We start from the raw sequence: 15,289 nt of genomic DNA on the forward strand, positions 1-15,289 counted from the left end.
GAGGATATACCCCAAATAGGGGATTGATTTGGCTAAAAACACACATTTAGTGAGTTTGACTGAAAGACGGTTGTCTCTAAGTCTTCGGAAGACTTCCTTGACGTGCTCTTCGTGTTCTTCAGGGTTGTGGGAGAACACAAGGATGTCGTCGAGATACACTAAAGTGGTTTGACATAACAGATCAGAAAATAGTCTGTCCATAAAACGTTGGAATACGGAAGGGGCGTTAACTAATCCAAATGGCATTACTTGATACTCAAAAAGTCCGAACAGAGTCCTGAAGGCAGTCTTCCGTTCATCTCCTGCCTGCACGCAGAGACGATGGTATGCATTCCTTAAATCAAGTTTGGTAAATACTGTGGCTCCTTGGACTGCTTGTAGGATCTCAGTTATCAACGGCATGGGATACCGATCCTTCACTGTGACCTTGTTTAAGCCCCGATAGTCTATGCATGGCCTTAATTCTTTGGTTTCCTTCTTTGGAATGAAAAACAAGGAGGCCCCTGTGGGGGACTTCGAAGGCCTTATGAGACCATTAGCCAAATTGCTGTCTAGATATTCTCTGAGAAATTGTCATGCCTGCGCCATGGGCGCATACATTGGCGATCAATATGGACTAATGGTTATTCATTTATCTACAGAAAACTCTTGGATCAACCGCTATTCACTCCTTGGACTTTATTTCCCATTTGCGAGACTTTGGTGCTTTTCTATTTTTCCCAACAAACTACGCTTACCACAATGCACTTGGCTATAACTATCTATTCCTGGCTATTCCTATTTGTCATCATCGGAACTACAATCCCCAGAAGCCCTAGGGATCAGTTCTGCTTCCACCAGCTCAGGAACAGAGAGGGAGGAGGCAGATTGTATGCAGGTGCGCTGATCCAGGTGCAACCAGTTAGCCTGCCTGTGTGCTGGGCAGGGCGGTATAAAAGCTGCTGCCTGCAGGGGCTCAGTCTCTTGCATTAAGAGCCTTCCAGCACCTTTTTGCTTCGAGCTACGGATCTTTGTATGCGGTTCCTCCTTACTCCTGCTTTGGATCCAGTGCCCCACCGGGCTCTCTGCTTTGCAGCCGATCACGCTCTGCTGCTTCCCAGCCTCCGCCTTTGCCCTTCCGGGCTCCTGTCTTGTAGCCGATCACGCTCCACTGCTACCTTCCGCCCTTGTCTTCCAGGCTCCTGCCTTGCAGCCGATCACGCTCCGCTGCCTTCAATCTACAGCCTTCGTCCGCTGGGCTTCCAGCCTAGCAGCCCTCTACAGTCCTTTGCAGCCTTCTACAGTCAGCGGCCCTGCTCCTCTGGGCTTACTCCTTGCTGCCCGGTCCTTCTGGCTCCTTGCCGCGCAGCCTGCTTCTCTCCGCTGCCAACAGCCCTTGTCCTCTGGGCTTCCTACCTTGCAGCCGGTCACGCTCCGCTGCTTGCTACCTACAGCCTTTGTCTGCTGGGTTCTCAGCCTAGCAGCCCTCTGCAGTCCTCTGCAGCCTTCTACAGTCAGTGGACCTGCTCCCTTGGGCTCACTCCTTGCTGCCCGGCCCTTCTGGGCTCCTTGCCGTGCAGCCTTCTTCACTCTGCTGCCCTAAGCCCTTTCCCTCTGGGATCCATTCTTTACAACCCTGCTCCTTTGGGCTTGCTCATTGCTTTCCTGCTCCTCTGAGCTCTCAACCTTGTACCCTACCGTCCTCTGCTATCCATAACAGTTACCTACATTATTTACTTTCAGTTATTGCAGTCCCCCTGTTTCCTGACTGCTGCTCCCTTGCTTTCTTCCTTGTTTTCAACCCTATGTTCTTGATCCCTGTCCTATTCAGTTATACTTCTTTCCCTTCATTTCCTTCTGCTAGTTTGCTTATCGATTTCCTTTTTCCTGGATTTGTCTGTTAGTGTCTTCTCTTGTACTGTTTGTAGACCCCTTTGAACAGAGCTTGTCTGTTGGTTTCCGTCAGGCAACCTCTGCCCCTTCCCTTGTCTCGTTTCTGCGTTACAGATACCCATAGCTGTTGTTCCAAGCCATGAGCAAACAGCGTGGGCCTCTGTTATAGCAAACTGTGCAGAAGGCTAGAGTTTTTCCTAAGGTCTGTGGAATACTCTTTTCCTATATCTGCATACACCCCTAGAGGGAATCCATTCTGTTGTACCTTAATCCCTTGCTACACTTGCCTACTCTTAGTTCTCTTTTACTTTCAGCTGTGTGTGTACTTATCTGTCCATCTTACTCCGGCACAACCACCCAAACCCTTCCTGGGTGTCCTGTGCCACTCTTAACAGAGTGCCATCCGTGACAGAAATTGCTTCTCCTCCAACGAAAGTGAAAACATCCTGCAAAAGGGCACCAGTGCTCCCGAAGTTAGGTCGATGCAACAGTCCTCGGGTCGGTGTGGGGGTAGCTCGATGGGTGACTTTTCTGTCACTACCTCAGTGAACTCCTTGCAGTAATGTGGCAAGCAATTTACGGCTTTAGTGTCGCAACTGCTCGCAGTCTTAACTGTTTCAAATTTGGGTTCAGGTAGACATTCCGACTTACAAAAAGAGGACGGGAAACTTAGTAAGTTATTTGTTCAATCGATGTTGGGGTTGTGCTTGCGTAGCCACATATTCCCAAGATGAGGGGGAAGTGAGCCGCTCTGATGATGTCAAAGACGATCCTTTCGGAGTGTTGCTGTATCGACAAGGTGAGTTCTTCGGTGATGTGGGTGATCATTCCTGAACTCAAAGGTTCGCCGTCTACCCCTTCTACCTTCTGATCTTCTTGTTTGGCTATTCTTTTGACACCCTTCTGTTCGGCCCAATGGGTATCTATGAAGTTGCCGGCTGCCCCACAATCGAGTAGAGCTAAGGTTGTCACTTCAGTCTTCTCTAACTTGAGGGTTACCGTGAGCACCATCAAACGTGAGTCTTCGGAAGAACCTGATGAGGATACCGTTGAAGTAGTATAAGGACTTGAATCAACCCCTCGGAAGTGAGTCCCAACACTTACCGAGGGCGATCATTTCCCGATCTTCTGGGTGGAACTTCCGGACAGTCTCTTAGCAAATGTGTGGATGACCCGCAATACATGCACAGGCAGCCGTCCCTACGCTGTTTGCGTTCCTCCGCTGTGAGTGGGGCTCGAGTAGTGCCAATTTGCATAGGTTCTTCCTTAGTCTGTCGTGAGAAGGGTACCGATGTGGACGAGTGAGCTTCCAAGGGAGGGGGTACATTGAACTTGGTCTTTTTCTTTTCCATACGTCGTTCTGTCATTCTGAAGTCGATTCGGAGTGTAGCTGTAAGGAGATCGGCAAAGGATGTAGGTGTCATGATGCCCGCTCCCGGGGAGCCGGTTCAAACCCTGCGTCCCCGAAAGTGGACATCCAGTCCCCAAGGAAGGACCCAGCAACCCCATGTAGGGGCCCCTTGGACAGTGTCCTGGCGCCTATGGCGCCAGGCTCATAAAAGACATCAGTCCTGGCGCCATAGGCGCCAGGCTCATTATGGGAATGCTTGGGTGCACTTACCTGATGCAGACCATGCTGCAGGATCCCGGCCTCCTTGAGGCCTGAAAGGAACTACTTTACCTGTGGGACTAATTTACCATCCGGGCGTGGTCGGGGAAGGATACATACCTGATTGGAGGAAGGATACATACCTGGAACTTCTTCCAAGGCTATTTAAACCCCACCCGAACAGCCACACGTGCTTCGCGTTGTTCTGCATCTAGCAGCTGGACGCTCACTGTGTCTGCTCCTGCATCCTGACTTCTGCCACGCCTGCCAGCATCCTGGATCACCTGCAAAGGAAGAGAAGAAGAGAACAGAAGAAGGAAAAGTCCTTACCTGCTAAATCCGCATCCCGGAGACATCTCGCCGACAATCCTGAAAAGGAAAACTTTTATTTAAAAGCTCATCGCGTCGATCGCTGCAGCGCCGCATTCCACTCACCTTTACAGGGCGCCTCCATGTTCAGCAGCGATCATCTGGATTCGCAGTCACGCCCCAGCGCCTAGGGAGAAAAAGACCAGAACAAAAGGTGAGAGAGAGAAGGGAATAAGGAAAGCTAAATCTCCATTTTAAGACTTACCTGTTTATTCATTCCCTCTTCATTTCGGGTCCGCGCCGCATCCTGGCATTTCCGGACCCCGGCCCCTAAGGGGAAAAAGAGACATCAGCGTTAATGAGCGAATGAAAACACATTACCAAAAAACGCTCATTAAAGACTTACCTGATTTCTACAAGGATTTCACCTCTCATCTCGGGTCGGTGCCTGTTCCCCGGCATTCCGTACCCCGGCCCCTATGGGGAAAAAGACACTAGCATTAGTACATTAATGCATGGACACAAGGGGAACCTCTTATCAAAAAACTTACCTGGAAGCCAAGCAAGTTTGGTTCTCACCAATCCGAAAATCCAGTGAAGTAACTGGATACCAACGCGCCCCTGCATCAGAAGCAGGATGGAGAGCTCGTCCTTCCAGACCCTAAGAAGGATACTTCTGCGAGCCAGACAAGCCAGATTTGGGGGCCCGGTCCAGTCCGTCTTCCGAACCCTGCGCATCACCTTAGAAGAGGTCACAGCAGCGCGAACCAGGCCAGCGCCTCTGTGGGAGTCAGGTGAGCGTAACAGTAGGTCTTTCAATCCTGGCCAGTTCATCTTTTAGGTCTTCTCTCAATCCACGTCAAAAGATGGCATAATGAGCCAGCTCCTGACAACCTGCTTCAGATGCTACCTGTTTAAAGGTGGTTATGTATGTCAGGAGATCTGAATTCCCTTGTCGAATATCAAGAAGACCTTCCGATGCCATAAAAGTGCTTTCAGTATGCAGGAAGGTCTTCTGCATCAAGGCCTTGAACGCGCTATAGTCCTGCAAAACTGGGTCTGACTGGTTTACTAGAGGGGTCGCCCATGCCAGGGCATTACCAGTCATATGGGTAATCATAAACCCCACCTTGGCGTGATCGGAGGCAAAGGTTTGGGGGCGGAATGAGAAGTGTAGATTGCAAGCGTCCAGGAATTCCTTGACTCTCTTCGGAGAGCCGTCAAACTTTCCAGACACCAGGGGAAGCGGAGGAAGATCTGCAGAGAGTCGTTCCCTCTCAGTCATGCTTTGCTGCAAGGTGGTATTAGCTGTTTTTAGGTTCTGTACTTCCAAATTCAAACTCTGCACTGCGGCTACAAGTTCTTGTACTTGTTGCGGAGGGGCCATCTCGATTTTTGTTGGGCGTCGCAAACTGTCACCAGAATCAGTGATATCCTCGTCGGAAAAAGTAGACTCCGAATCTCCCCCCTCCCCTAGCTCCTCATCTTCGTCCTCCTTCCTGAAACCCTTCCTTTTCTTTCTTCTGGAACGCTCCTTTTTTTTGTGGAGATAAGGACGACCACGGAAGGAAGCCTCCGTGCCACCAGATGAGGTGACCAAGGGCCCCCGGGAGCGTCAAGAGGGGAAAAAGCCTGAAGGCACAAAAAACCCCTGAGAGACCTCGGTGTCAACTGGAGAGGTGCGCAGGCGGGACACTCTTGAGACAAATGCAGGACAAGGAACATCAATCCAAGGAGAGATGGCGGTTAAGACCCTGGAGGGGTGAAGTCCAGAGAGGCAACTATGACCCAGTACTCAGGGTAACGGACAACCAGCAAGTTGAACGTGAAGAATAATACAATCCAATAGGCAGGCCGGGATCTGGTACACGTGTGAGAAGTAACAGAGAAAAGAAACCCACGAGAAGCAGGAAGCAGATTCTAACGTGGGCGAAGGCAGAAAAAGGAAGAGGACGGGGAGAAAAAGCGGGAAGAGAGGGAAGGCAAGCTACGAAGAACGGGGAAAAAGAGAGAGGCAGATGGACAAGCACAAGAAAAAGAAAACACAGAAGAAAATAGAAGGGGGCAAGGGGAACAGAAAGGCAGCGCGGTCACAAAAAAAGAAGGCAAGTGTAGAAGAAACAGAACAAAGCAGGGACAAGGGAAAAGGCACTGAAAGCAGAGTCGGCGGGCTAGCGGGGAACAATAAACATGGGGAGCGATAGCAACTAGCGGACAAACCGGAAGCGTTGCGATGCATCCGCAACCCGGAAGAGGTGGAATAAATACTACGGGCCGCGCCTACGTGCAACAACTAGACCGGTGATTAGAAAGATCGTGACGGGTAGGCAGCCACGGTGCGACGGGAGGACGATCCTCTCCCGCACCGCCAGCTGCTCCACAAGCGCCACCCGCCTCGAGGCATGACAGTAATGAACAGGTAAAATTTACTTTTAAACTTGAAACTTAATTTAGAATGAGTGGCCTCTACAACTATGAATTGATGCCTCACGTTTTTGTGTAGCAAAAGGTTAGCCTGGAGACCTCTGCAGGGGGGAAAAAGAAAAAAGAAAAGCTAAATTAAGGGATTCGGAGGCAGAGAGTGTGATTGACTGAAAGACAAAGGGCTATGGGGAAGGAGATGGATTATGATGGACCGTGATGAACGAGAAGGACTGTGACGAAGTACTGAATATGGAGAAGGAATGCGATGAAAGAGATGGACTGATGAAGGATTGTAATAAATAAGGACTACGTTGATGGATTGGGACAAAGGAGTAGGACTGTTGAAAGAGAAGGATTGCGATGATAGACTGGTGAAGGAGGACTTCGACGAAGGAGAAGGACAATGGCTGTAAAAAAGAGGAAGGACTGTGATGAAGACTTCTCAAGAAAGAAATGGCAAGTGATGAAGGGGAAGGCCTGTGGCGAAGAAGGCCTGTGGCTAAGGATGAGGACTGTGATGGTTCTTTTCCTTTGTCACTCCTTTTCCTCTATTAAGAAGGAAAAGTATTTTGAAGGGGAAGTACTGTGATGAAGGGGAAGTACAGACCAAGGAAAAGGACTGTAATGAAAGAGAAAAACAGTGACAAAGGACGACTAACAAAGGAGGACTGTGGAAAAGGAGGTCTATGAAGGAGAAGGACTGTGACAAAGGGAAGGACTGTGGCAAAGGAGGACTATTAAAAATAAGAAGGACTGTGATGGAGGACTACGACAAACAGGAAGTTCTGGGATGGAGGACTGTGACCAAGGATTGATGAAGTTGGACTAAAATGAAGTACTCTTTATGAGAATTCTGAAGGCGTACTCACATTTAGCTCTTCTCTCACATTTAGCCTCCTTGATAACCACCCTCAGATAACCAAGGGAAAGGCAAAGTTGCCATATCTCGACCCCAGGGGTGAGTCTGCGAAGGGGTACTACTGGGATGGAGGGTCTTCGAAGTACAGAAGTGGAATGCCCGAAGATGAGATCTGGCACCCCCCTTTTCCTAATCCTGATCTACCCTACCTCCCCTCTACTGTCATAGGATATCCTCACGCACGTCCTACCCTACCTCAGGCTCTTCCGTCGAACACTCTCAGTTGGAGGAAAGCAACAGAATGTAAAACCCCTTTTTCTAACTATAAACCGGACTTATCCTCCCGTCCCTCTAACATCATAAACTACTGTGATAAGCAATCTTTTCCTTCCCTGTTAACCTCATTTACCGAGGGTACCAGAGTGAAAGAACCAATACCAATTTCCTATCCTAAGAACACCCCTAGACCAGTGACACGTATCCCCCTTTCTTGACCTCCCCAACCCCCCCTCAGCCTTCATAGAATGTATTAAAACACACAATCTTCTTTTTCCCAAGCATCACTCAAGTACTGTGACAAAGAGGAAATCAAGAGGAGTACAGATTTCCTATGAGAAACACCACTATGGTACTAGGACAAAGAAGATGCAGAGAGGCACATCAACATCTTTATAGGCCATGTGCCACTAACAAGGCCAGGCATGGGCAGGCAATTGAAATCAACCATGCCCACCTGCAGCCTATCAAGTCTTCAGGGGAGTATAAAAGGAACACTAGCAATCAGCAAAGAGAGCGAGTTGGGAGGAGAGCTGAGACGCCATGGTTGCCCAGGGCAAGCTGGAAGAAACTGGCACGCCGAGACGCTGAGGGTCTGTTTGAGGAAGCATCCGGGAGATGTGTGGCTAATGACCCATAACACCAGCAAAGAAGAGAAGTTCAAAGAAGGGAGCCGGGATGCATGGAGATCCCTTATTACACTTGTAAAATGAAGCGAGCCAGATCCAAGTTGCAGCCCGAACGCCTAATGCGTCGGGTGAGATTGACAAATGGAATTACAAGGATACTTAGTAGCCGAGTGGTCGCGTGTGTGATTACACATTCTCAAATGACTCTGTGTAAAGATAGGAAATGTCTGCAAAGAGGAGAGGTGTGCATGGACACGAAAACTTAGCGAAATAGAGATCCTAAAAAGGGAGAGCTGTGCAAGAAATTGAGCCAAACCCCCAAAACTGATAGAAAAGTGTTGTCATCAAACAAAGTGTGTTGGAAAAGAATCAGGGTGGTCACCAGGCGGGAGATTGATCCAGGCTGACCGCAGAGACCCCAGTATAAGGAAAAAAGAACTCTATTAAGGATAAAGCACCTGGTTGCGTGACCTGTAATGGGTGGATCGTGTGGTCTGACTGCGCCACGATCAGGGGAGCCCAATTGAAAGCAAGGAGCTGCATGATAGTGTAAACTAGAGGCTTCTGGATTTGCTGAAAGGAGACCCAGAGAAGCCTAAAGAACTTACCAGGAAAAGGTACAGTGAACTTCTATTGCCAAGTGAACTTTTCTTTGCCAAGTGAAAACTGAGAGACTTGTGGAACTTTATAATCCTGAGTGCCTTAAACTTGGGTAAGGGAGCTGCAGAAAGGCTCCATTGTCACATTAACTTTACTTCGAACACTAGTGAGGTGGCCAAATCCCATTAATCATATTATTCTGTAGAAGTGAGAACAAGCATAGGTTTTGACACAGACAGTATTTGGTTTTGAACTGACAGACTTGGACTTCCCCTAGTTTTCTTTCCATTAGGGAACATTCCTACCTTAGAGTTAGGGCAAGTTAGGCGTTCCACAATCCTGACCATTGAGAATAAAGGTTTTTAAACTGTGTTTCACTTGTCTGTGTTGTCTCTTGATACCATGCCTGTCTCACAACTGTGACAAAGAGCAAGGAGCCTAATGAAGAAGGTTTGTGCTGATGGAAGAGGACTGTGATGAAGGGCTGTAACAAAGTAGGATTGATAGAGATGACATAGGGCAAAGTGGAAGTGTTGTGATGCTGGACTATGACGTAGGAAAACTGTGACAAAGTATTGTGATGAAGGAGAAGGCCTGCTTCCTAACACACCCTTTCTCATATTCTCTCATCTCTGTAGCATTGTATTGGTCGCAGGTTGCCACCTAAATGTGCAAAGACCAATAGCAGCAAGATAGGATGCATACACTTAACTTGGATGCTTACACACAAGGAAGGTAAAAGGGTACTGAATTACAATGTATCCGCGTATCGAATTATAATGTATCCTTGCACCATTCCAAAAGCCCATATACATAGAAATCCTTTGGCAAAATTGGTTTTGCAAACTTTTAGTCAAAACTAAGACGGGACCCATTTCACAGTTCTGAGGAAATGGACACGTCTACCATGTATCACTATTATGGCATCATTTTTAAAACCGTTTATATATCTGAACATTGATATTAATGACAATTGTGATCTAAAATTGTTTACATAGAATGTCCACAGTGATGCATTTAAAACATCTATGCATTATTTTAACAAACTAATAACCAAAATAAAGCCGAGTTAAAAACATGTTTCATCAAACGTATTGAAACCATGGTCATTGCTATTTCAGTCTGTGATTAATTTCTCGACTCTCTCAGGAGCAGCAACACAGAAATTTTGACATATTTACCAAATAATAGCTAGGAGAGGTAGAAGGGGAAGACCTTTTGGAGGGCTGGCAACATTGAGCTCCCTCAGTTGTAAAATAGTGGAATTGGAGTGGCATGTTGATGTTTCCCTTCAGGTTTTTGAGCTTGAAACAACAGATGGTGTCTCAATACTTGTTGCCAACGTGTATAACAGTGTATCCTCTCCTAATGTATTAAACCCCATCCCTGCAATCCTATTGGTCCTTGAGGGACTTTGGAAGAAACAACCTGGGAATGAGGTAATGTTGAAATGCGGGGAGGGGGTTGGAACCTCAAAATGGGAAATGGGCCCCCCACGGTTGTATGAGCCTGAAGAAATTAGAGTGCTGGATATTCCCATGCCAAGGATGAAGGACTCCAACAGGCCGATTCATGGAATAGTTAGCGCGGCGCAAGTGGGCAAAAACGTGCGAATCGCAGTGGAATAGCGAAAATCGCAGTGCAAGTGCGAAAATCGCACGAAAAGCAGCGCACATCGATTCATGGAAGGCCGTGCGCGAGAAATCCATCGGATGTGCGATAAAAAAGTGCGCGGCGCACGTTGGCGCACAGGCCATCTAACTGCGTGCGCCAGGTCACAGCGAAAATCGCACAGGCCACAGCGAAAATCGCACATAGCGCGGCACACGCAACAAAAGTAGGCGTAACACGGGGCGTAACACTCGGAATGGGGAACAACTTGCCAAAAAGTGGGTGTCACCGGGGAAGTACAGGGTACAAGTGCGCGGAACGCCCACACGCTCGCCTACAACACGTATTCATGGAATAGAATAGGGCAAAAAAGCGCACGCTTAAACCAGCGCACAGGCACAAACACGACCGCCGCAAGAAAGCAGGCGGTAGCGTCTCTGTGCGCCAAAAGGTGCGCCAACAAATAGCACCTATATACAGCCATGATGAATGTCCTATACTGTGGCCCTCCAGGACAAATGACGTGCAAAGGGGTACCCACAAACACAGACACCCGCTGACAAAAAATACGTGTGCGTGTATACCGGGGTGCGCGGGAAGTCTCACATGCGATTTCGGGAGGGTACGTGTATTTCAGGGGTGCGCGGGAAGTTCCACACGCGATTGGCCCAGTGCGAGCAGGGTACGTGTATTCCATGGGTGCGCGGGAAGTTCCACACGCGATTTCGGCAGGGTACGTGTATTTCAGGGGTGCGCGGGAAGTTCCACACGCGATTGGCCCAGTGCGAGCAGGGTACGTGTATTTCAGGGGTGCGCGGGAAGTTCCACACACGATTTCAGCAGGGTATGTGTATTCCAGGGGTGCGCGGGAAGTTCCACACGCGATTCCAGCAGGGTACGTGTATTTCAGGGGTGCTCGGGAAGTTCCACACGCGATTGGCCCAGTGCGAGCAGGGTACGTGTATTCCATGGGTGCGCGGGAAGTTCCACACGCGATTTCGGCAGGGTACGTGTATTTCAGGGGTGCGCGGGAAGTTCCACACGCGATTGGCCCAGTGCGAGCAGGGTACGTGTATTTCAGGGGTGCGCGGGAAGTTCCACACGCGATTGGCCCAGTGCGAGCAGGGTACGTGTATTTCAGGGGTGTGCGGGAAGTTCCACACGCAATTTCAGCAGGGTATGTGTATTTCAGGGGTTCTGGGGAGTACTACACGTGAATTGGCCGTGTGGGTCCTCCCAGGTGTACGCTCCACAACCTCCACGGCCCCTGCAGGCAGCCCACACCACGGGGGACTACCCTGCCCCCCTGCTCATGTCCCGCAGGCAGCCCATCCACCATGGGCATGCCCCCCAGCCAACCCACATGTCACCTTGCACTACTGATCAACAATGCATGTCTCCCACCACCCCCACCCCCCAGCATCCAGGGGCAGCCTCCACCAGGCCCCCACTCATGTCCCCCTGCACCCCCACCCCCCAGCATCCAGGGGCAGCCTCCACCAGGCCCCCACTCATGTCTCCCACCACCCCCACCCCCCAGCAGTGCAGGGGCACCATCCACCAGGCCCCCACTCATGTCTCCCACCACCCCCACCACCCAGCAGTGCAGGGGCAGCCTCCACCAGGCCCCCACTCATGTCTCCCACCACCCCCACCCCCCAGCAGTGCAGGGGCAGCCTCCACCAGGCCCCCACCCATGTCTCCCACCACCCCCACCCCCCAGCCACCAGGGGCACCCTCCACCAGGCCCCCACTCATGACCCCCTGCACCCCCACCCCACAGCATCCAGGGGCACCCTCCACCAGGCCCCCACTCATGTCTCCCACCACCCCCACCCCCCAGCAGTGCAGGGGCACCCTCCACCAGGCCCCCACTCATGTCTCCCACCACCCCCACCCCCCAGCCACCAGGGGCACCCTCCACCAGGCCCCCACTCATGTCTCCCACCACCCCCACCCCCCTGCCACCATGGGCAGCCCCCACCAGGCCCCCACTCATGTCTCCCACCACCCCCACCCCCCAGCAGTGCAGGGGCACCCTCCACCAGGCCCCCACTCATGTCTCCCACCACCCCCACCCCCCAGCCACCAGGGGCACCCTCCACCAGGCCCCCACTCATGTCCCCACCACGCCCACCCCCCTGCCACCATGGGCAGCCCCCACCAGGACCCCACTCATGTCTCCCACCACCCCACCCCCCAGCAGTGCAGAGGCACCCTCCACCAGGCCCCCACTCATGTCTCCCACCACCCCCACCCCCCAGCAGTGCAGGGGCAGCCCCCACCAGGCCCCCACTCATGTCTCCCACCACCCCCACCCCCCTGCCACCATGGGCAGCCCCCACCAGGCCCCCACTCATGTCTCCCACCACCTCCACTCCCAGCAGTGCAGGGGCAGCCTCCACCAGGCCCCCACCCATGTCTCCCACCACCCCCACCCCCCAGCAGTGCAGGGGCAGCCTCCACCAGGCCCCCACCCATGTCTCCCACCACCCCCACTCCCCAGCAGTGCAGGGGCAGCATCCACCAGGCCCCCACTCATGTCCCCCTGCACCCCCACCCCCCAGCATCCAGGGGCACCCTCCACCAGGCCCCCACCCATGTCTCCCACCACCCCCACCCCCCAGCAGTGCAGGGGCAGCCTCCACCAGGCCCCCACTCATGTCCCCCTGCACCCCCACCCCCAGCATCCAGGGGCACCCTCCACCAGGCCCCCACCCATGTCTCCCACCACCCCCACCCCCCAGCAGTGCAGGGGCACCCTCCACCAGGCCCCCACTCATGTCTCCCACCACCCCACCCCCCTGCCACCATGGGCAGCCCCCACCAGGCCCCCACTCATGTCTCCCACCACCCCCACCCCCCAGCAGTGCAGGGGCACCCTCCATCAGGCCCCCACTCATGTCTCCCACCACCCCCACCCCCCAGCAGTGCAGGGGCAGCCCCCACCAGGCCCCCACTCATGTCTCCCACCACCCCCACCCCCCTGCCACCATGGGCAGCCCCCACCAGGCCCCCACTCATGTCTCCCACCACCCCCACCCCCCAGCAGTGCAGGGGCACCCTCCACCAGGCCCCCACTCATGTCTCCCACCACCCCCACCCCCCAGCAGTGCAGGGGCACCCTCCACCAGGCCCCCACCCATGTCCCCCTGCACCCCCACCCCCCAGCAGTGCAGGGGCAGCCTCCACCAGGCCCCCACTCATGTCTCCCACCACCCCCACCCCCCATCAGTGCAGGGGCACCCTCCACCAGGCCCCCACCCATGTCCCCCTGCACCCCCACCCCCCAGCAGTGCGGGGGCAGCCTCCACCAGGCCCCCACTCATGTCTCCCACCACCCCCACCCCCCAGCAGTGCAGGGGCAGCCCCCACCAGGCCCCCACTCATGTCTCCCACCACCCCCACCCCCAGCAGTGCAGGGGCACCCTCCACCAGGCCCCCACCCATGTCCCCCTGCACCCCCACCCCCCAGCAGTGCAGGGGCAGCCTCCACCAGGCCCCCACTCATGTCTCCCACCACCCCCTCCCCCCTGCCACCATTGGCAGCCCCCACCAGGCCCCCACTCATGTCTCCCACCACCCCCACCCCCCAGCAGTGCAGGGGCAGCCTCCACCAGGCCCCCACTCATGTCTCCCACCACACCCACCCCCCAGCAGTGCAGGGGCAGCCTCCACCAGGCCCCCACCCATGTCTCCCACCACCCCCACCCCCCAGCCACCAGGGGCACCCTCCACCAGGCCCCCACTCATGTCTCCCACCACCCCCACCCCCCAGCAGTGCAGGGGCAGCCTCCACCAGGCCCCCACTCATGTCTCCCACCACCCCTACCCCCCAGCAGTGCAGGGGCAGCCCCCACCAGGCCCCCACTCATGTACCCCTGCACCCCCACCCCCCAGCATCCAGGGGCACCCTCGACCAGGCCCCCACCCATGTCTCCCACCACCCCCACCCCCCAGCAGTGAAGGGGCACCCTCCACCAGGCCCCCACTCATTTCCCCCTGCACCCCCACCCTCCAGCATCCAGGGGCACCCTCCACCAGGCCCCCACCCATGTCTCCCACCACCCCCATCCCCCTGCCACCATGGGCAGCCCCCACCAGGCCCCCTCTCATGTCTCCCACCACGCCCACCCCCCAGCAGTGCAGGGGCAGCCTCCACCAGGCGCCCACCCATGTCCCCCTGCACCCCACCCCCCAGCAGTGCAGGGGCAGCCTCCACCAGGCCCCCACTCATGTCTCCCACCACCCCCACCCCCCAGCCACCAGGGGCAGCCCCCACCAGGCCCCCACTCATGTCTCCCACCACCCCCACCCCCCAGCCACCAGGGGCAACCTCCACCAGGCCCCCACTCATGTCTCCCACCACCCCCAGCAGTGCAGGGGCACCCTCCACCAGGCCCCCACTCATGTCTCCCACCACCCCCACCCCCCAGCCACCAGGGGCAGCCCCCACCAGGCCCCCACTCATGTCTCCCACCACCCCCACCCCCCAGCAGTGCAGGGGCACCCTCCACCAGGCCCCCACTCATGTCTCCCACCCCCCAGCCACCATGGCCAGCCCCCACCAGGCCCCCACTCATGTCTCCCACCACCCCCACCCCCCAGCAGTGCAGGGGAACCCTCCACCAGGCCCCCACTCATGTCTCCCACCACCCCCACCCCCCAGCCACCAGGGGCACCCTCCACCAGGCCCCCACTCATGTCTCCCACCATCCCCACCCCCCAGCCACCAGGGGCACCCTCCACCAGGCCCCCACTCATGTCTCCCACCACCCCCCCTCCCACCCCCCAGCAGTGCAGGGGCAGCCTCCACCAGGCCCCCACTCATGTCTCCCACCACCCCCACCCCCCTGCCACCATGGGCAGCCCCCACCAGGCCCCCACTCATGTCTCCCACCACCCCCACCCCCCAGCAGTGCAGGGGCACCCTCCACCAGGCCCCCACTCATGTCTCCCACCACCCCCACCCCCCAGCCACCAGGGGCAGCCCCCACCAGGCTCCCACTCATGTCTCCCACCACCCCCACCCCCCAGCCACCAGGGGCACCCTCCACCAGGCCCCCACTCATGTCCCCCTGCACCCCCACCAGTGCAGGG

The 15,289-nt window shown here is 54.8% G+C and overlaps 1 protein-coding gene across 4 annotated transcripts in view; it reads left to right on the plus strand.

The window, feature by feature from the left end:
* The window catches only part of REX1BD (required for excision 1-B domain containing), a 298,422-nt gene that overhangs the window by 62,964 nt on the left and 220,169 nt on the right, over positions 1 to 15,289 (plus strand). The gene's annotated exons all lie outside the window — the stretch shown is intronic.

Source organism: Ambystoma mexicanum, chromosome 1p (assembly GCF_040938575.1).
Source record: "Ambystoma mexicanum isolate Mex_15411 chromosome 1p, UKY_AmexF1_1, whole genome shotgun sequence".
NCBI lineage: Eukaryota > Metazoa > Chordata > Amphibia > Caudata > Ambystomatidae > Ambystoma > Ambystoma mexicanum.